The sequence below is a fragment of the Kogia breviceps genome, chromosome 4, assembly GCF_026419965.1.
Source record: "Kogia breviceps isolate mKogBre1 chromosome 4, mKogBre1 haplotype 1, whole genome shotgun sequence".
Lineage (NCBI taxonomy): Eukaryota > Metazoa > Chordata > Mammalia > Artiodactyla > Physeteridae > Kogia > Kogia breviceps.
The window spans coordinates 160,989,918-161,011,338 of NC_081313.1; the positions used below are offsets into that span (position 1 = coordinate 160,989,918).

General features: G+C 34.2%; 1 protein-coding gene across 1 annotated transcript in view; it reads left to right on the forward strand.

The window, feature by feature from the left end:
• Nucleotides 1-21,421, forward strand: part of TENM2 (teneurin transmembrane protein 2) — a 3,844,234-nt gene that overhangs the window by 552,876 nt on the left and 3,269,937 nt on the right. The window lies entirely within an intron of this gene.

Here is a 21,421-nt window from a genome sequence, read left to right on the forward strand (position 1 = left end):
CAGATTGTTCTTTCTCTAGTTAAGCCCCGGAAGGAATTGACTTGTGTTTAGGGACCATGTGGTATGAAAACCACATAGTACTGGTGTATTGAGTAGTCTCAACTCAGTCGGGGTGTAAACGGGAAGAGTTTAATTTTTACAATCACTGCTTTCAACTGCAATCTGTCAAAGTGTCCTTATTGACATCTCTGGAAGGTTCCATAATTTTCAGTTACTCTGATTAATTAAAGTATACTTCAATCAATGTAGAAGTTTTCTTTCATCCTATTTAAATATCATATTCTTCCCATGTAGACTTGAGTTGGAACCAGCCTACACTAGGAGTATTAGAGGGTGGAGAGAGAGGCAGGTGTTTTCTACCTCTGAAACTTTCACCCTCTTTCATTTCAAGTCCTCCCCATACCAATGTGCTGGTGAGATGAGGAAGGAGAGGAAAAGGGACAACTGTCTCCACTCAGTTGGCTGCTATGTCCTTGACTTTCTCTTGGTAGTTTCCACTTCTCTGGCTTGTATATACTGGCTTGTAATTTGCTCTTAGAGGGTTTGGGTATACATTTGTCTGAGGGGATTATAGTACTGTGTTTATGTTTTCTAGTTGAGTGTTATTACATACAGATAAGATGATAAAATGTCTGGGATTTTCTCGAAACAAGCAGGGTTAGGAAAGAACTAGAGACAAAGATGAAATAAATTTACCGTGAGTTGTTTCGGATGGGCCCTTGGGAGTTTATTATACTATTCAATTTTTGTACATGTGTGAAATTTTCTATAATAAAAGGTTATAAAGACATTTTTATATGAAAATATTGATTTTTAATGAAATTTCCCCCTGTAATCTTTCTAAATATTGTTTTATCTGATTGTCAATTCTGCGCTTTTTGACCTGTGGTTATGAGATGGATTTCTATCTCAAAAGAAAATTAATAATTCTTAGAACAAAAGGCCTGAGTAGAGAGAAATAATGTGTAGGTGGTCATCCAGACCATTCCCCTTCCTTCCCATTAAAATGATAGAAACACATATTCAGAACTTAAGGTGTAGACCACTTAGTAAGCATGGAGATATATATAGATATCTCTCTATATATAGATATCTCTCTATATATCATATATAGGTATCTATCTATATATATATATATCATGCAAGCCAGATTCAATTATGTTTGAATTTTCTACTGTATTCCAAGATCCCTAGATATTCAAGATAATCATTTTGTTTCTGTAAGATTCAGGATGAAGTAAAATTAAGCATAAATTCAGAAGTCCAGACTTGCATTCTTTGAAAATCCATCAGATTCTTTGAGAACCCTGGTGTCTGTATTATGCAATGAAGCTGTAGATCAGTATACTAAACTGATAATAATGAATTTAATCTCGATTTAAGCATGAGTTTTAAAAGAAAGTTTTTTTTTAGATTCCTTGAGATGTCACTTTTTAATAATGATAAATATTTCTAGTTTAATTAATCATCTCACTAATTTATTCCAGCCTAATCCTATATTTCTTAGTGATATTAAGGATGAGTATCTCAGAAGGATTTAAATAGACTCCATTGGGAATCATATTTAACATGCAAAATAATTTCAAACTTATCATTTAGCCATACTCCAAGTATCTTAATTTGCTGTTCATAAATCAATATATTTGGAAAAGACTAGAAAGCAATTTTCAGCAAATTAACTAATAATATGAAAACAGTTTTGATTTATGTCACCTAAAAAAAATCACATTTTTTATACCTAAGCACAGTTTATTGTTTCTGTAAGTACTTTAAAAGTGACATTTTCAAATAATGTTATTAAGATAACTTCGATTATGTTAATAGTTATACTATGGTAAAGGGACTCCACAGTCAAAATGCTTATGAAATACTAGAGATGATATATTCCTCTTAGAAATTCTTGGCACACGGTAACATAAGAAAGTTTTTGATAAGTCCTATGGTAAAGAAATCTCTAATTTATTTAACTAAATATTTCTTGAGTTTATTTAGTCTTGAAATATTTTTTGGAAGTGTATTAAAATATTTCAGAACACTAATATTCATAGATCTGCATTTTCAAAATGCTTGAAAGCCTTGTTAGTAACATAAGCAGAATTTTCAAATAAATGTCTAGTCTGTTTTAATATATGAATATAATCATATCAGAAATGTATAAAAATTAAGCTTATATAAAACGATCTTTACACAACAACAAAGAATTTATATTTTACACATGGTTTGCTCTCTGCGTTCTATTGCCTATACACAGAGATATACTAAATATACATGAAACTGGGCAGTGTTACTTTTAGCAATCTTTTTGTAGAACAGGTGACAAGTAATGAGGGAATTAACTAAATTAGAGGTAGTGAGAATGGGGAATAAAATATGGATTTGAAAGTACTTAATAAGTAACTCAGTAGGACTTGGTGAATAACTGGATGTGGGGATAAAGGAGAGAAATTACTGGTGATAGGATATTTATTGGTGACATAAATGCAAACATGCATACAGGAAAGGAGGAGATACAGGAGGGAGATGGTGAGTTCTATTTTGACTCACTGGGATTGAGTTTTCCTTGTAACAGTAGGAGCAGATGTACAACAGTAGTTGAAAATGTGTAAGAAGTTCAGGGGAAATACTGCGACTGAAACTAGGTGAGGTGTTACCAGCAGAAAGTTCATGGTTGGACATATGGCATCAGATAGGATCATTCAAGAAGAAAACCTTAGTCAGAAGAAAAACGTGGACTATGCAATGATGAGCAATACAAACTCTTAAAATGAGATGTTGGATAGAAAAGGGAACTGAAGAGGAGACAGGGAAGAAATGAAAAGAAAGAGGTCTGTATGAGGAAACCCACAACAGTTCAGTATCATAGTAACCAAGTGACTGGAGGTTTCAGGAAGAAGGGAGTGATTGACATACCAAAATGTAGTAGGTAACCCCAATCAGAGGAATATTAAACAATTGCTACCAATTTTGATATTTGGGAGCTCATCAGAGAAATCAATGAGAATACTTTCAAAATTCGTTGGTAGCAGAAGTCATATTTCAAGGGCTGAGGAGAAAATGAAATAATAGTGAGAAATTGAAATGGTGGAAATTATTCTTTCAAGGGTTTTAAATGGCTTGGAGGGAAGAAGGGTTTGGTGCCAGCTGGAGACAGTGAGGTGTGGAGGGGGAGTGGAGAATGTGAGGACTTAAGTTTGTTCATAGGTGAAAAGGTAGGGAGGAATGGAGGAGGCACAGAATAATGTCTTAGGGAAAACAGGAAGGAATGGGATTGAAAACATTAGTGGGTAAATTGGGCTTGAATATGAAAAGGAATTCTTAGAAGACTAGAGGAAACATAGTGATGTACAATATTGGGGGATCAATTTCCTTGATGTTATAGGAAGCAAATTTTATGCTGAGAGTGAGGAAGCTGAGGGTCAAAGAGAGTAATGAAAGTTAGGGATGGTTGTTGAGGAGAATAGGAGGGAATGTCTTAATTGGTAAATTCTGGAGTGATTCAGTTGTCCTCCCCTGGATAACAGTCATGTTATTCCAGTGCAGTATTTTACCTATTTTCATCTTTTGTGCTTTGCAATTTCTTTATCTAGTGATATATTTAGGTTTTAAGTCTTCATTTTGTTGGTGGCTTTTTTTTTTCCCCTCCCTGACTTTTTTTCTTCCTTTTTCCTCCCTTACCTTTCATTGCTACAATTCCGCATTATAGCCTACTGCTAGGATAAGCGTTATACACATATATAAAGATAGCTATGGATATCTAGGAGCCTTTGGAAAGGTGAAAACTGTGGCAAGGTGTCCTTATTAGATGAGGTGAGTGTTTCACTTATTATAAAAGAGTCACATAATCAATATTTTAAAATATAAAGAAGTGGAGCTCGTTATCTTGTTACAGCTTCAGTATCTTTATTTTCTGTTGCATTTTATTATTAGTCCCAGGAACTGTTCCTTATATGTCCCCAAACAAATATAGTATCCCCTGCCTTGGATACAGTCTTTCCTCTTTTTTTTTTTTTTTAATATTTAGGAGAGTTTAGAACACATTACATAATAATTATTCTTAATTAATTTACTTATCTTGTCTCCCTACCAGATTGTTAAATCCTTGAAGTCAAGTGCCTGTTAAAAAAGATTACCTAGGGCTTCCCTGGTGGTGCAGTGGTTGAGAGTCCGCCTGCCGATGCAGGGGACACGGGTTCGTGCCCCGGTCCGGGAAGATCCCACATGCCGCGGAGCGGCTGGGTCCGTGAGTCATGGCCGCTGAGCCTGCGTGTCCGGAGCCTGTGCTCCGCAACGGGAGAGGCCACAACAGTGGGAGGCCCGCGTACTGAAGAGATTAGCTAAATATTAACATCTAGTTGACCTTAGAAAATTTTAGCTACTTGGTCCTTCTCTCTTTCTTTCCTTCCATTGTATCTTACTGAAGAGGACTAACCATGGCACCTATCACATAGAGGTTCTTGTACACTCCATGTAAGTTGATTCGAAAAAGTTGCACTTCTCTGGAGTGAACCAGATTTTTGAGAAGATGCTGCTAGCTTGCTTCTTAAAATTATTACCTGTTAATCTTAACTTTTTCATCTCTCTCTAAGTTTATACATAATATATACCTAGCTATAAATTTCTTTCTTTCTTTCTATAATATATCTATAATACATAGCTAGCTAGCTATGGATACCTCTGAGCTATTTTCTGTCAAGAATTTTTGTGGGAGGAGAACCCATCTCCCATGAAGTGGGCTGAAAATGTCACATACTCTTTTTTGTTTTTCTCTTTCAGCTAGGAAGCAGGCTTTAGAATGAATGAATGCTGATTTCACACCTGGTAAAGATTTGTATATGGCAAATGCAGAAAATTTATTCTGACTGTTGGGCGTAGTAATAATAGCAGCATATCCTGTTTCTAAGTCTGGCTGTGACTGTAGTTCTGGCAGCAGTGCTTAGTGCCCAATACTGTCGCAGAGGTGCTGGAGTTCAAACTAACAGTGTTTGAGGTGTCCTCATTGGACTAATGTTGTGTATGACTTTTTCTATACAACTTTATTCATTCTTGCCCATGCTTTTAAGCCTGCTTGTTAAATTTTCATGGCAATTCAATGAACCACACAGCATTTTTTTCCTCCCAGTTTCATTGAGATATAATTGACATATAGCATTGTGTAAGTTTAAGGTGTACAACATATTGATTTGACTTATATACATCATGAAACGATTATCACAGTAAGTTTAGTATACATCCATTACCTCATATAGGTATGAAATTAAAGAAATAGAAAAAAAAATTCTTTCCTTATGTTGAGAACTCTTAGGATTTACTCTCTTAACAACTTTCATATATAACATACATCAGTGTTAATCATATTTATCATGTTGTACATTACATCTCTAGTACTTATTTATCTTTTAACTGGAAGTTTGTACCAATTTCCCCTCCTTCCATCTCCTACCTCTGGTAACCACAAATCTGATCTCTTTATGAGTTTGTTTCTGTGTTTTTGAAGTATAATTGACCTACAACACTATGTTAGTTCCTGTTACACAGCATAGTGATTTGATATTTCTGTATATTTTTAAACGATCACCAGTATATCTAGTTATAAGATGTCACCAAAGATATTACATAATTATTTATTATATTCCCCACATGTTACATTTCATACTCTTAACTCATTTTTTTTTTTTTTTGGCAATGGAAGTTTGTAACTCTTAATCTCCCTCACCTATTTCTTTTCTCCCCCCAACTCTGTCCCCTTTGGCAACTACCTGTTTGTTCTCTGTATTTATAAATCTGTTTCTGATTTTTTATGTTTGTTTTGTTTTTTAGGTTCCACATGTAAGTGGAATCATACATCATTTGTCTTTCTCCATCTAAATTATTTCACTTAGCATAATAACCTCCAGGTCTGTCCATGCTGTCGCAAACATCAAGGTTTCATTGTTTTTTATGGATGAGTAATATTCCCTTGGATATATATACACCACATCTTCTTATCCATTCACTTCTTGATGGAAACTTAGATTGCTTCCATATTTTGGTTATTATAAATAATGCTATATTGAACATAGGGGAGCATGTGTCATTTCAAATTAGTGTTTTTGTTTTCTTTGGATAAATACCCAGGGACTGGAAGTGCTGGATTGTATGGTACTTCTATTTTTATTTTTTTGAGGACTCTCCATATTGTTTTCCATAGTGGCTACACCAATTTACATTCCCACCAACAGTGCATGAGGGTTCCCTTTTCTCCACATCCTTGCCAACACTTATTTCTTGTCTTTTTGGTAATAGCCATTGTGACAGGTGTGAGGTGATGTCTCATTATGGTTTTGATTTGTATTTCCCTGATGATTAGTGATATTGAGCATCTTTTCATGGCCTGTTGGCCATCTGTATGTCTTATTTGGAAATGTCTATTCAGATCCTCCATTTTTTAATCTTTTTTGTTTTGATGTTGAGTTGTATGAGTTTTTGTATATTTTGACTATTAGCCCCTTGTGAGATATGTCATTTGCAAATATCTTCTCCCATTCAGTAGGTGGCCCTTTCACCTTGATGATAGTTTCCCTCACTGTACAAAAGCTTTTTAGTTTGATATAGTCCCATTTGTTTATTTTTGCTTCTGTTTCCCTTGCCTGAGGAGACATTTCCAAAAAAATATTACTAAGACCAATGTCAAAGAGCATATTGCCTGTGTTGTCTTCTAGAAGTTTTATGGTTTCAGGTATTATATTTAAGTCTTTAATTCATTTTGAATTAATTTTTGTGCATAGTGTGAGGTGGTAGTCCAGTTTGATTCTTTTGCATATAGCTGTCCAGTTTTTAAACTAAATTAGGAACAGTTAATTTCTCTTACTCGTTGCGAATGACACTGATTGACATATCAGAGAATAGCATCATTTTTATTTTATTTTGCTTTTGTTTGTTTTTTTTGCTTAACATGACTTGTTTCTTGTGACAGGTTGATATAATTTTGAGATATGACACATCTAATTTGGTATATAGCTGAATAATTTATTTAAAATTACTTCTAGGTAGTAAGAAAATTGTATCCTTATAAGTGTTATATTACAATGGCTTAACATAGTTTTAAGTACAGATTATATCAAAGGTATATATTTACAAAATTCGTTTTTTTCATTCTTAATCTTAATATCTCACTAATAAAAATCTAGGAGATTTTTTAACACAATTTTTTAGAATTAATTAGGACAAATTATATTTCATTTAAACTATCCTAATTAACTTTTGCTTGTGCTATAATGTTAAAATATTTTGTGGGCATTTGGTGTGCACTCTTTGCAAATTGAGGAAATATAACCTTATCATCAGTTAACATATCAAGTGTGTAACTAAATTTAGCTGAGACTTGTCCTATTATACAATTTCCCACTTATCCAAGTTGACTCCCATTAGCCACTGTGCCATAATGGCTTGTGGGAAGACTGAACAGAAAATTGAATTAATGAAAGCCATTTCTCAATCATTTCTCATTCTCATAAAATGATTAAAGCTGATGTAAGAGGGCTCATTAAAACAGAAAACATTAGACTCATTAAAAAGCCATTAAGCAATCTCACTTCTCTGATTTATTTTATTGTAACCTTATTTGGCCATTGTTTAAAAGTCACTGCACCCCACATTTCCTTTTTTATCACTGAGGAAATGTTATTTAAAACGTACACTCTGGCTATGTGGCCATATGATCTTAAATCATCTCATACTGCTCTTGCTTAGTTTATAACTCTTTGAGTCTAGTATTTGACTACTACAAGCTGGAAATCAGCTCACACACCCAACTGGAATGGATTTACCTTCCAATATTTATTTTGGCTAATTTTAAACTGCACAGAAGTTCTTATTTCAATCTTGTATTGTTTAACCTTGAAGTGAATTACTGCTTATCCAGACAAAGTCATTGTTCATTGGTCACTGTATGATATTAATGTTACTTTTGTTAAGCAGCAGTAATTTCTATTGCCAAACCAATAAAAAGATCTAATCTGGGAAAATATATCTTTATGAGCAGTTTGTTTGTACAGGCTATACTGTAAGTATGATAAAATTAGGATGCTAATAGGTTTTCCTCTTTTTTCTTAAGAATATTTTCACAATATGTCTTTGCAAGGATAGAGCCAAATAAAACTGACTTGGTTTAAAACATAACAAAGTACCTATTAGAATTCATATAAAAGATAAATACATGGTAAGATATACTTGTATTAGAAAAAGTAACACTAGCAAAGCAGTAGACCAGCCCTGAAATCTCAGTGGCTTAATTCTCATGTCATAGTCTGATGCTGGTTTTGGTGGCCTCTCTCCATCTTATACCTATGCCTTCTGGAATGTGGCCCCTATCCTCCCTCACAGAAGGACTCATTACATTTAAAGACTGATTGAAACAGGTATATAAAGACACAGCTGTTTTGATATAATGTGGAATACTCTGAAACAGACCTTTTTTTCCCAATCTCTATAGCTCCCAGAGGGGTTAAAATAAGTGCCAGCTTCCATTTGTCCCTCTGTCCAGTCCTGTTTCCCTCCCTTCCTTTCCATAGGTATTGTTGATCCCAAAGGCACTACTTAGCAAACATTCTGCACACTAAACACCATCTCACAGTTGGCTTCTCAGAAAACCCCATCTTCATTGTGGACTATATAGTCTCCAGTGTTTTGTTGAGGCAGGAAAGGAGAGAGACGGGAAAGACACAAAGGCTGCCAAATGCCGCACACCCAAAGTGAGATATCATTTATACTCCCCATCCATTGGCCAGAAGTGGTCACATTGCACCAAATGAACTGCAAGACAGACTTGTGGAAATGTTGGAAAACATATCAAGTCTTGTTGACCAGTGTCTCTGCCATATACTCAAACTACAGTGTTATTTTTGACACAGTGAAAATATTTTTAATCATTACAGTTTCATCTGAATTAAACTGAATGATTCTGAATCATTACAGAATCATCTTTATGTCTGAGTCTTTTGGAATTTTATACAAACTATTTTTGTCCATTTTTTAGTGTTGATTTAAATTATTCCTTATGCTTAAAATATTTTCTTTCATAATCATTCTGTGGCAGTTTTGGCCTATGTATAAAGAAAGATGGAAAACCAGGGAATTGACTTTTTGTTTCTATATTGAGTCACAGCCTAATTAGATGGCCTTATACTTACTTAGAATCCTGATTTGATATTATATTAGAGTATGCCCTTCCTCTCCCCAATCAGTGAACCAAATTTTGTTTGCAGCACAGCAAAATAATAACTATTATACTAATGATTATGTTAACAAAGGAAACAAAAATGATTAAAAATTATGGAGAACTAGCTGTGAAATAAGCTACAACCATAAAGGTAGTATTATTGTCCCAACTTAATAAGAAGCAAAGAAGAGGCATCAAGAAAATAGAAAAACTTGCTTAACATCATCAAGTAGTAAACATAGCTGGAGCTTCAATTTACACCCATCTGGCTTGAAAGCCTATGTTCTAACAACAGTATTAGACTCTTTAGGAAAGTCATTCCTTGAATGTTTTTCTCCAACCTTCTTTCCCTTTAAAGTCATCATGTAACTAAATGCCCTTAAATGCTTTCCACTCTCTATATTTAAACTAAAAACAGTGGACTTGGAATTAGCTTAGGAAATGCATTAGTTTAGAGAAATATCTGCAAAATACTGCCAAATATCTGCAAAACCACGCCAAATTTCCCTCTCAAATGCCTTTGAATCTGTTTATTTCTTGTGATTTTATGTTTACGTCCTTGAGTAAATTGGGAAGATAGTCACATGATATGGGTGTGACTTTTATAAATGAAGTAACTATAATACTGGTATTTCTGCTTACTAATATTACACTGATATTAGTAACATTCATACTGATATTTAAACTTATAAGTAGTTTAATTTCAGATCTAAGTGAATCAAGAAATGTTTCTTAATTTGAATGATTGAAGAATGAAGTTGCAGTTGGAAGGAAAATGTATGCAAAGAGGTTGAATATCATTTGGAAAAGTCCCAGAACACAACTAGATTGACCTCAAGGATGATGCAGGTTAACTAAGTTCAGAATTAGATGCATAAGAAATAAGACACCTACTTTTTAGTTTTTAAGGAGTTATTTTTAGAATAAAGGTGTGAAGGAACTCCAGTTTTATTCTGGTCAGTGTACTGTCTTTGTATAGACGTACATGGGAATTCTGAATATAATCCAAAGTTGGCCTGGTGAACATGTTATAGAACAAGAGAAATCGACTGGATGATTTTAATGGTTCTCTCCTGACTAATACAGTTTCATGGATCATAATGTTATAGATATACTAGTTCTTATTCAGGTCATCCTCTTCACGGTGCTAGGCTAGAAACACTGTTGAAGCCTGCTGCTGTTTCTCCATTTCTAGGCTTCCACTGTTTTACAATCGTGTGCCTGAACACGTACAGACAAACCACACACATATGTACGAACACATACACTAACTGGTATTCAAATTACTAACCTCTATCTGGTTATTTATAATTTCAAATGAGGTAATCTAACCTTATTCTGGAAAGCATTCCTTCCCTTCAAGGTTTCAATGCATAATTCTTTTCTGAATTTCTCAGTATAAACATTGTGGTTAAATTAATATCAATAGGGAATTCCCTTGCAGTTCAGTGGTTAGGACTTGGTGCTTTCACTGTGAGGGCCTGAGTTCAGTCCCTGTTCAGGGAACTAAGATCCCACAAGCCGTGCAGTGTGGTCAAAAAAAAATTATATCACATACATCTAATACTTATAAGCAGCCCACCCTTTCTGAGTAGCAAAAGTAATCATTTAGAAATTTGCTATATTGAGTCACCATTCATTTATATCCTTAAAAAGGCAAGTATATCTCTCTATTTTGAAAGTCCTGAAGAACCTCATATTTTGGCTGTTTTTCCTCAATAAGCTTTTTTCCTTTAAAATAGTTTTAGACTTAAGAAAAGTATAAAGGTAGTAGAGAGTTCTCATACTCTGCAGCCATTTTCTCCTATTATTAACATCTTACATTAGTATGGTGCCTTTGTTACAATTATTGGACCAATATTGATACATTATTATTAACTGAAGTCCACAGTTTATTCATATTTCCTTAAATTTTCCAAATGTCCTATTTCCTGTCTAAGGATTACATCAAGGATACTACATTACATTTAGTCATCATGGGCTCCTCTTGGCTGTGACGGTTTCTCAGACTTTCCTTGTTTTTGTCAAAATAGTGGTTTTGAGGAGTACTGGCCAGGTATTTTGTAGAATGTCCCTTTATTGGGATTTGTCTGATGTTATTTTTGTGATTAAGCTGGGGTTAGTTACGAGTTTTTGGTAGGAAGATCACAGAGAGAAAGTGCTGTTTTCATCATGTTATATCAAGGGTGCATATTATCAACATGACTTATCCTTGTTTATGTTAACCTTGATCACCTTGAACACCTGGTAGTGTTTGCCAGGTTTCTCTATTACGAAATTATTCTTTTTCTCCCCTTCCACACTGTACTTTTTGGAAAGAAGTCATTATGAGGATCCAGCACTTAGATTTGAGGGTTTATACGCTACCTCTGGGGAAGAGTATCTATACCAATTGTTAGGGAGTGTTCTGCATGAGAGATTTATTTCTTCTCTCCATTTTATTTATTTTTAAAATCATTTAATTATGTCAGTATGAACCCATGGATATTTATTTCTTAATTTGGGTTATAAGCCAATACTACTTTATTTATTTTGTTTGCACCAGTGCTTCCACCTTGGTCTTTGGGAGCGCTTTCATTTGGCTCCTGTGTAGTATGACATACCCCTCCCTATTATTGTGGTCTGTTTGTCTGCCTACCTGCCTTCCTCCTTATGTTCCACTATGATATATGGTACATTTTCTGATGCAGTCCTAGAATCAGCCATTTCTTTAAGGATCCCTGGTTCCTTTTGTTGGACAGTAATGTCTGGAACCAAGATTTGGGCAATAGGTGTATTTGTTGCTGCTGAGGTGTCATTACATCTATACCCTCTCTTCTGACAGAACAAGGAACTATATCAATATGTGTGTATACAAACCTGTGTGTATGTGTGTGTGTGTATGTGTGTGTGTGTGTGTGTGTGTGCATGTATAAATATTTCCATGTATAACCAGCTTTATCTATAGTAAGCTAGACATGAGTTAGTATGGCTGTTTCGAACTCTGTCACCACATGAATCTTTCTTTTTCCCCTTGCTTATTTGTAAATTCTTAGTTCAGTAATAAGAAACCTGGCTTCCACCATCTGCCATCCATTTACCTAAGTGTTTCACTCTAGTATACATACACAGGAGTATCAGAATTGTACCCGTAGTAGAAACAACATCATCAATTCTACTTAATGTACTTTTTTTTTTTTGCCTTTAGTTTTACAGGTTCTACTTTTTTCAAAGTTACTTGGGTCAGCACCTTTCCCCCACCTAGTCCAGGGAGATGGTTTCATACAATTTTAATAGAATTAGTTTCTTTCGTTATAGTCTACATTACCTCCTGGGAACCCTTGACATCCTAAATGGCTTTTTAAATGTTGCATATATTAAGATTCAATCTTTGTGCTGTAAAGTTCAATGTATTTTGACAAATGTGTAGTATCCACCATCGTAGTCTCATACAAAACAGTTTCACTGCCCTAAAAAATCCCGTTCTTCACCTATTCAACCTTCCTCTCTTGTTCCATCTTCTATCAACCACTGATCTTTTTTACTGTCTCTGTAATCTTGCCTCTCTCATAATGTAGGATAATTGGAATCATACAGTATGTACCCATTTCAAACTAGCTTCTTTCACTTAGCAGTAAGCATTTAAAATTTATTCATATCATTTGTGGCTTGATAGCTCACTCTGGCAATCTGTCTTTAATTAGCATATGTGAACCATTCACATTTAAAGTAATTCTTGATATATTTGTAACTGCTTTCTACTCACCCTGCTTGTCCTTTGTTTCCTGCCTCCCCTTTTATCCTTTCTCAGGTTTTAACTGAGCATTTTATATAATTCAATTTATCTAAAGCTCACTTATTCTCCTTCTGCCATGTCCAGTTATACTGATAAGCCCAACAAAGGCATACTTTCTTTTTGTTGCAGTGTTTTAAATTTCTCCATTACCTTTTGATACTTTCTTAGAGTTTTTATATCTGATTATTTTACACATCTGTTCTTATATATCATATACTTTTTTCCATTAGAGCCCTTAACACAGTAATCATAGTTATTTTAAGTTACCTGTCTGAGAATTTCAACATCCGTATCATATCTGACTCTGGTTCTGATGCGTATTTTGTATTTTCAAACCATTTTTTCCCTTGCCTTTATCATAGCATTATATTTTGTTGAAATCCTAACATAATGTATGAGATACAGGAACTGAGGTAAATAGGTCTTTTGTGTGAGGTTTTAGGTTAGTCTGACTAGGAGTTGTGTTGTGTTTAATGTTTACTGCAGCTGTTGGTATCAAAAGCTTCAAATTCCTCTAGTGTTTTTGATATTGTTTCTCCTATTTTCTTCGAGTTTCCATAAGAACTCTTTGTTCGAGTCAGTATCTTGCAGATCTCTCAGCTTTAATCCACTGTGATTGATCTGGAGCTCTTTTGTTTTAATTGAAAAGAGTAGAGGAGGGGATTCATTTTATAATTTTATGATTAAATCTCAGCCTTTTAATAGGCCTGTGTTCCTTGTCTGTGTGTGACCTGCACAGGTGTTTCTTAGTTTTTTTCCCACCTAGGTGAAGGGACTGTGAGGCCTAGTTTGGGGGAAGTCCCTTTCCCTAGCTCAGACCACAACCTGGGAAAACCTTTTCCAGTAAAGGTTAAGCCTTGGGCTTCCCTGCTGGCGCAGTGGTTGAGAGTCCGCCTGCCGATGCAGGGAACACGGGTTCGTGCCCCGGTCCGGGAAGATCCCACATGCCGCGGAGCGGCTGGGCCCGTGAGCCATGACCACTGAGCCTGCGCATCCCTAGCCTGTGCTCCGCAACTGGAGAGGCCACAGCAGTGAGAGGCCCCGCGTACCGCAAAAACAAAAACAAAAAACATTAAGCCTTGTTTTATGAAATGCTCTGCATATATTTCTAAATGGTTACTTTTCCTCTCCACCCTCCAGAGTCCCAAAGTCTTTTTTTCTTGGCATTTTACTATGAGAACCTGGTGGGATTCTTTGAGGTAAACTCTTGAATTTGCAGGGATCCCCTAAAATTGTGCCCCCTCAGACTCTATCTTATACTATTTCATACTTAGCCTGTAGCAGTTTGTCAAAATAACTATTTAAGTTTATGTTTCCAGCAGCCTCTGCTCCAGGTAACCAGATCTTGGCTATGATACTTTGGATTCACCTGACATTCTAGATTTCAGGATAAAGATTTGCTGTCTGCCTTCTCTTCTCCAATGGGCCTGAGAAAAGTCATTGATTTCAGTTTATTCAACTTTTTCCTTGTTGTAAGAGTGGAAGTGATGACTTCTAAATCTTTACATGGAAATCATTCACTTCTTTTTTACTATCAAATATTGATTCAAGGCGAACAGTATTAGCTTGAGTATATAAAGGCCTAACACAATGGTAGGCACAGAGTAGTTAATCATTAAATGTGAATTCCCTCTTCCTGTGTTCTCTGATGTAGGATGTGAGCTAAGGTTCAATTTGTGATGTAGTAATATAGTATATTCTGTTCTCTCTCTCCCACCCCTGGTCTTTCTCCCTCTGTCTCTCTGAATAATTATTACAGTATTTTGTAATATTATTGCTGTAAAAGTCCCCCAAGCCCAATATTTAATATTAGTCATAATTTATAGGTACTGTTAAGAGCTATTGCCACAATAAGTGATTTTAGGTGCTAAAAAGTGTCAAAATTAAATTGCAGTAATAGGAAAGCTTTATTCCAAACCGAAGAAACAAAGTAATAAAATCTAGATTCCTAAAAATGATATCTCCATTTTTCTTCTGCTCATCTGTGATTACAGGTGAATTTCCAATTCTTTTAAATATTTTTCCCACAATAAACATTGGTTCTCAAATAATAATCTAACCTATTCAGTAGTAATTGAGAGGCAGAAATACTCTAGAGATTCCCAGCTCCATAGCTGGGATCCTTTATCAAGCTGCAATCAAGTTGTAGGCTTTGGCTGGAGGATTGACTGGGGAGGGATCCACTTCCAAGCTCTTTCAGATTGTTGGCAGAATGTATCTCTTTTTAGCTTTAGGACTAAAGGCAACTTGATTCTTTGAAAGCAGCTACAGAGAGTGAGAGAAATTCTAGTAATACAAGACTTCGATCGCTTAACATAATCGCGGGAATGACACCCCATCACCTTTGCTGCATTCCAATGGTTAGAAACAAGTTATAGGTTCCACCCACACTCAAGGGGAGGGGTTTATGCAAAGCATGAACAAAGGGACACGGGAATCATTGGGAGATACCTTAATGTTGTCCACCACAGAGTGCTAGTCATAACCCAGTTAACATTCAGAATATATAAAGTCTAGAAATTTCCATTACAATTGGAGAAAAGTCAAAATTGTGCAGAAAAATATGATCTTTAATTACATAATTTTATTTTCTTTATATAACTCATGTAAAATTAATAGCATATTGAATATTAAATGAAAAAATTTATTTACAATTCTGGATATTTGCTTGATGACATATTCTCATGCAGGTAATTATTACATGAGAAAAAAAATTAGAAAGTGAAAACAGTTAAACTGTTTTACTATTCAGAGACTTCACAGATTAGACATTATAATACACCATAAACCATAAAATAAGTTAAACAAATTATTTGTAGAATTAAGTAAATGCACATGTACGTTGGTTAACAAAATTGTATTATTGTGCAAAATTATACCAGTATTATCTTAATCATAAAATACTAAATACCCAAGATAATATCATGAATCAATATTTATTTTAATACCATTGAGGATATCCATAACAGCTTCAGTGATCCTTTAAGACTCTTGGACAGTTGTCTATTCTACAAAAAGAAACTTCTGGAATCTCCTAAGCAGGGTGTGGTACAAAGAATTTCAGAATAGGAAATCAGAGACATAGGCCCTGCTGAGAACTGACCCAAATTTTAGATATATCATTTAAGTCTTCATTTTGAAAAAGGAGCTGGTTGGAAGTTATGGTTTTTAACTGAACTGTAAAAGTCATTTCTACTTCTACTCTGTTTCTAAACCTAAATCAAGTACCGATTAGGCTTCTCAAATGGGATCATTGGAAAATGAACAAATGATCAGGACTTGGTTGTAAGAAGTGAAAAACACCTTCTTGGAAAGGTTCAAAAAACTCATGGAAGGTTAGGCAGGAAAAGAGAGTTAAAGGAAAAGAAATCACCCTTTAGATAAAACACAATACATTGAGAAACAAAACATACATACTTCTGTGAAAAAGTAATCTGTAGTTTTATTTATTTCACTGTGTATTCAAATGTTAAACCCTTATTAAATTTAGAAGTAGATAATGATACTTACAATGGAGGTCAATGTGTATGATATTTAATTCAAATATAGAGTTCCTTTCCCTTATTTCTACCTATGTATCATTTGCGTTTTCTACTTTTTAAGAAAAAAAATTCTCCTTATTGTTATTGAGTAATGATCATTTCATTTGTGAAGGTGCAGGTCAGCATGCAAAACAGGTTTAAAAATTTGTTTCAGGTCCCCTCTGACTTGGTATTCTAGATAGGTGATATTGATATTTATATATAGAGGATCATGGAGATTTGTACTACAAATAGAAAGCAAAGCTTTATTATTGTCAACTCATTCGCAATCAGTATTAAAGATTGTTAAATACAGAATGAGCAGTTTGGTTCAGAATCCCGGTTGTCACCAACAGTGCAAAGTCATGGACAAGTTTTCTCTCATACTGTACCTTCATTTTTCAATTGTATGTTACCATTCCAACATCAGCAACTGGTTGTAATGATTAAATAAGATAACTTAAGTAAATAAGCCACCTACAGTGGTTTTGGCACTCAGGAATGAATAATACATGACTGATATTATTTTAATGGCAATAATTATAATTATACCTTTCACTCTACAGTTGAAAGTTGTATAATCCATGCATTAAACTATTTCTGGCTCTGTCTCAGTAGAGTGGACACACATAAATCTTCTCATGAAATTCAAAATATGGTTTCAGAGAAAGAATGAAAGCAGAGAACAATTTCAGTTTTTCTTATGTGTGCATCATTGGTGAAACATTTTAAATATTATGCTGTCATAATATTTTGCACCTCTGGAGCTGAGAGATTATTTACTCTATCTCCACCATTCAAAAGATGAAAAAAATGAGGTCATTCACCATTAGTTTAAAAAATATTATTGAGCACTCAGTGAGATGCTTGGGATTCATTGGAGATGAATGAATGAATGAATGTATGCAAGCTATGTAAATGAATAAAAGATTGAATACTAAATAAATGAATAAACAAACAAATGACTCTACTCTGACACTCAAATAGCTTCTACACCAGTGAAATAAACATTAATCAATACAGTCTACAAATAACTAGTTCATGGAAGTTGTGATATTTTTCATGGTTGTAAAGTTTGAAGGCTAAAACCCAGTGTTTCTCACTTTAAGGCAATGCCCAGAAATAATTTATTGCACAGAGCATATGTTCTAAATTTCTTTTTCCTGATAAGAGTTTGACATTTTTCCCTATAATTTAAATTTTATAGCTTAAATACATTATGCTAATCAAATGATATGTCACTACCATTTATCATATTTTCTGGATTCTATCACATGATGAATTATGTACCCTAAAATTTTTCAACATAATTATTGGTGCATTTGCAATTGAATCATTACAGTATTCCAAGTGACATTTTTTGCAGCTTTGGTGTTCAGCAAAGCTTGCATGAACATATAACTTTGTTTAGTATGTTGTGTGTATTATTAGTTTACATGTTACATAAAAATCAGAGACTTGTTCTGACATAAATCAAGAGTTAAATAGTGAGGGAGGGGATATGGAGATATATGTATACATATAGCTGATTCACTTTGTTGTACAGCAGAAACTAACACAACATTGTAAAGCAATTATACTCCAATAAAGATGAAAAAAAGTTAAATAATATATTTACTCTTAAACACACTTTATAATTCAAGTTAATAGATAACCACATGGTTATTCTTGATACATTCTAACAAAATAGAATGCTCTAGAAAAAATTGTTACTGTCATAACATACTTTCATTTATTTATTCAGCAGTGTGTTTCTATGTATCCAGCCCTAGCTTAACACTTTACATTTATTACCTCATTTAATTTCCACCTCGGCATTTGAAGTATATACAATCATTAGTCTCATTTTACACATGAAGAAAATGAAGCAGAGTGTGTAAATAACCTAGCCCAGATCATATTTCTAATCAGAATGCTATGCAAAATATATGATAGGTGACAGATCTATTATACATATAGTAAGGGTTACAGGCATTCAGAAGAAGTGATCGTGGAAGTGGGAAGATGAGAAAAAATTTCATTGGGCCTTTACCCTAGCATCACACCATGAAAAGCCCAGTATTCAGATGAGGGTAGATTTATGTTGCTGAGCTATGAGTAAAATAACATGTTGGCAGACTGTTATTTGTGTGAAACCATGAGGAGAAAATCAAGATGAAATCCATGATCCATAGGGTGATGGCTAGAAACTTTCCTGGAATGGTAGATCGGTTTAATTTCAAAGGATTTTAAAAGACATGGAAGAAAAAAATGCAAAGAACTTTCTTTTTGTCTGTAAGAGATATTTGCAACTCTCTATCTCAGCTTGTAAAGGAACTTTGCCTATGTTGGATACTGTTTGAAACTAGAAAATCGTCTCTTGGACTGATAATCTTTACTGGAGCCTAGGAGAATATAGTCCAGTACTCTCTTATGACAGTGGGAGGAATGAGACTGCCTTGATTATTGGTATGTGGTGGTACTCTCAGTGCTGGTATCACAGATCTACCTGAGGATTAAAAATAAAATAACATTGATATGTATTGATGCTCCACAAAAGCTACAAATAACAGAGTAAATCAGAGCTCTTATTCATCATAAGTTATTAAGACAGTTTCATAGATTTCATATCTGAGTTTACTTTCGTTAACCTCAACAACAACAACAAAATAGCCTGTGGTTTTTGGTTTCTGTTTTACCAGCAAAATGGGTTTATTCCGGAATAACAGCAAATTGCAAATTGGGACAGGCAAACAAAGGTGAATCGTAGGCAAGTCCGAAGAGACAAAGGGAAGTTCAGCTTTTATTAGGTTTTAGGAGGAAACTGGACAGGAGTGTTTTGAATAAAAGCTCACTGGAGAGGAACAAGAGTTTGAGATTGTGACATTGTTTTGTTGTTTGCCAGCACTGGTTAGTACATTTTGCTATTGCGGCAAGGAGGGATCTTCCATCCTTGTCTTAAAAGCAGGAGAAGAAATTCTCTGTGAAAAATGTCCTCCCTTGTACCAGAGAAAAGTAACTTATTATCATGGATAAGAAGTTGAGACAGAGAATTTTATACAAAGAATTCTATGTAAACAGACCTTAAAATAATTATTTTTTCTTCCTGCTGGTTATGCAGGCTGCAAGGAGTGGTACATGTGTGAAACCTCTCCCATTAGGGCTTTCTGACTCCATTTTAAATGATGTTTTCCTTTATTTATTTTCATACCTTCAAGATAAATAAGTTACCAATACTTTCCACCCAGCCCAATATCAAGAACTTTACAAGTAAAGTATGATACAAAGGAAATGAGTGAAATAATTGAGAGATGGGACGAATAATTTGAATCCATATCCTTACCTTTATACTGTATTCATTCGAAATTCTCTGGCTATACTAAGTTGTGGATATTGAGAAAAAAAACACTTACTGGTTTTCATTGATTTTGAATAATTCATTCAAATCTACTGTTACCTTAGCAAGATAAACTTAGTATTAAGAGCGTCTCATCAAAAGTAAAAACTGTACAAATCCTTAATCATCTCATTTTCTGTGTTTTCATAGTCCTTTACATTTTAAGTCATTCCTTTCCTTTTTACTGTAGGGCAATACAAACTGACATGCTTCTTTAGATGAAAGCAAGCATCCTATTCTATATGGTGGTCATACAGAAGCCAAAGTGTTGGTGCTGTAATTTATCACCCTCCTAATATTTCTTAAGGTTCTATTTTCCTTCTTCATTTGTTATTCAGTACATTTTCAGTGTGCTTTCTTGGCTTCTTGTGCTTAATATAACTGGAAATTACTCTTATTCTTCCTAGGAATGTGAGATATAAAAGGATAGTTATGAAAACTTTGCAGAATATGAAGTGAAACTTAAATACTTAATAATTCTGTAGCTCAGAGAAATAAAAGAGGACTTCAAGCACATACTTCCAAGTGAATTATCTTCTCTGTCTAGAGCTTTCTAAATACATGGCACCTTTGAATTCCTATTGGGCTGGAGAGAAATCAAACCATCACATAAAACATCAGCATAAAAGTCATAGTATAAATAACAATAAAACAACAGCAACAAGAAAGCAAGAACAACAATAGAATAAAGCATCACTAAGCTGAATGGAACTGTGAAATGTTTATTATTTAAATATATACGAAAAGCATTACTTTAAAAAGCTTTTGTATTTACTTGACACATTTTCTTTGGAAAGTGAGAGCTATTATTCTGAGGAGACTTGTCATTAATGTTTGAGAACAGTAATTTAGAAACAGGTATAACATAAAGAAATATGATAAGGAAAAGCTAAAATAGCAGGCATGATTTTCCTAGCCTGTGAGAGTTGGTAACTGAAACTGGAGCACTGTGGGGCACTTCAGGAAAGAAGGAAGTTGAAGGAAGACAGGAGAAAAAAAAATCGCTTAAATGGTCACAAGATAAGCAAAAGCCATGCTAATTAAAAACAAAGCATAATTATTATAAGCCTTTTTGAACCTCCACATAAAATCTAATTTATAACATAGGAGCTATTTTATTGCTCTGTGATAAATTGTCAATATAGCAAAAATGCTAAGTCTATACTCATATACATATATACTCATATAAATAAACTTCTCGGGGAAGAAAAACATAATTTCTTTAGTAAAAAAAATCTCTATTCTACTTTATTTTCTTTAATTTGAAGGAAAAATATAAACTTCCCGTCTTCCTTTTAAAATTCAATATTTTGTTAAGGAACATTTCATAAAATATCTTGCGTAGTCCTTTGAACACTATAAATTTATTCTGCTGTTGTTCTTATTTATACCACAGAAAAGGTATATGTACATTGTGGTAGATCAGTAATTGGGCTAATGAGACAAAGAAGGGAAAATGCAAGCAATTAATACCTAATGGATGGTTTTAATTACTTGACAGCAGCTTTTAATAGTAAAGAAAAAATAGGATCATATTCTTCTTGTACACTGAC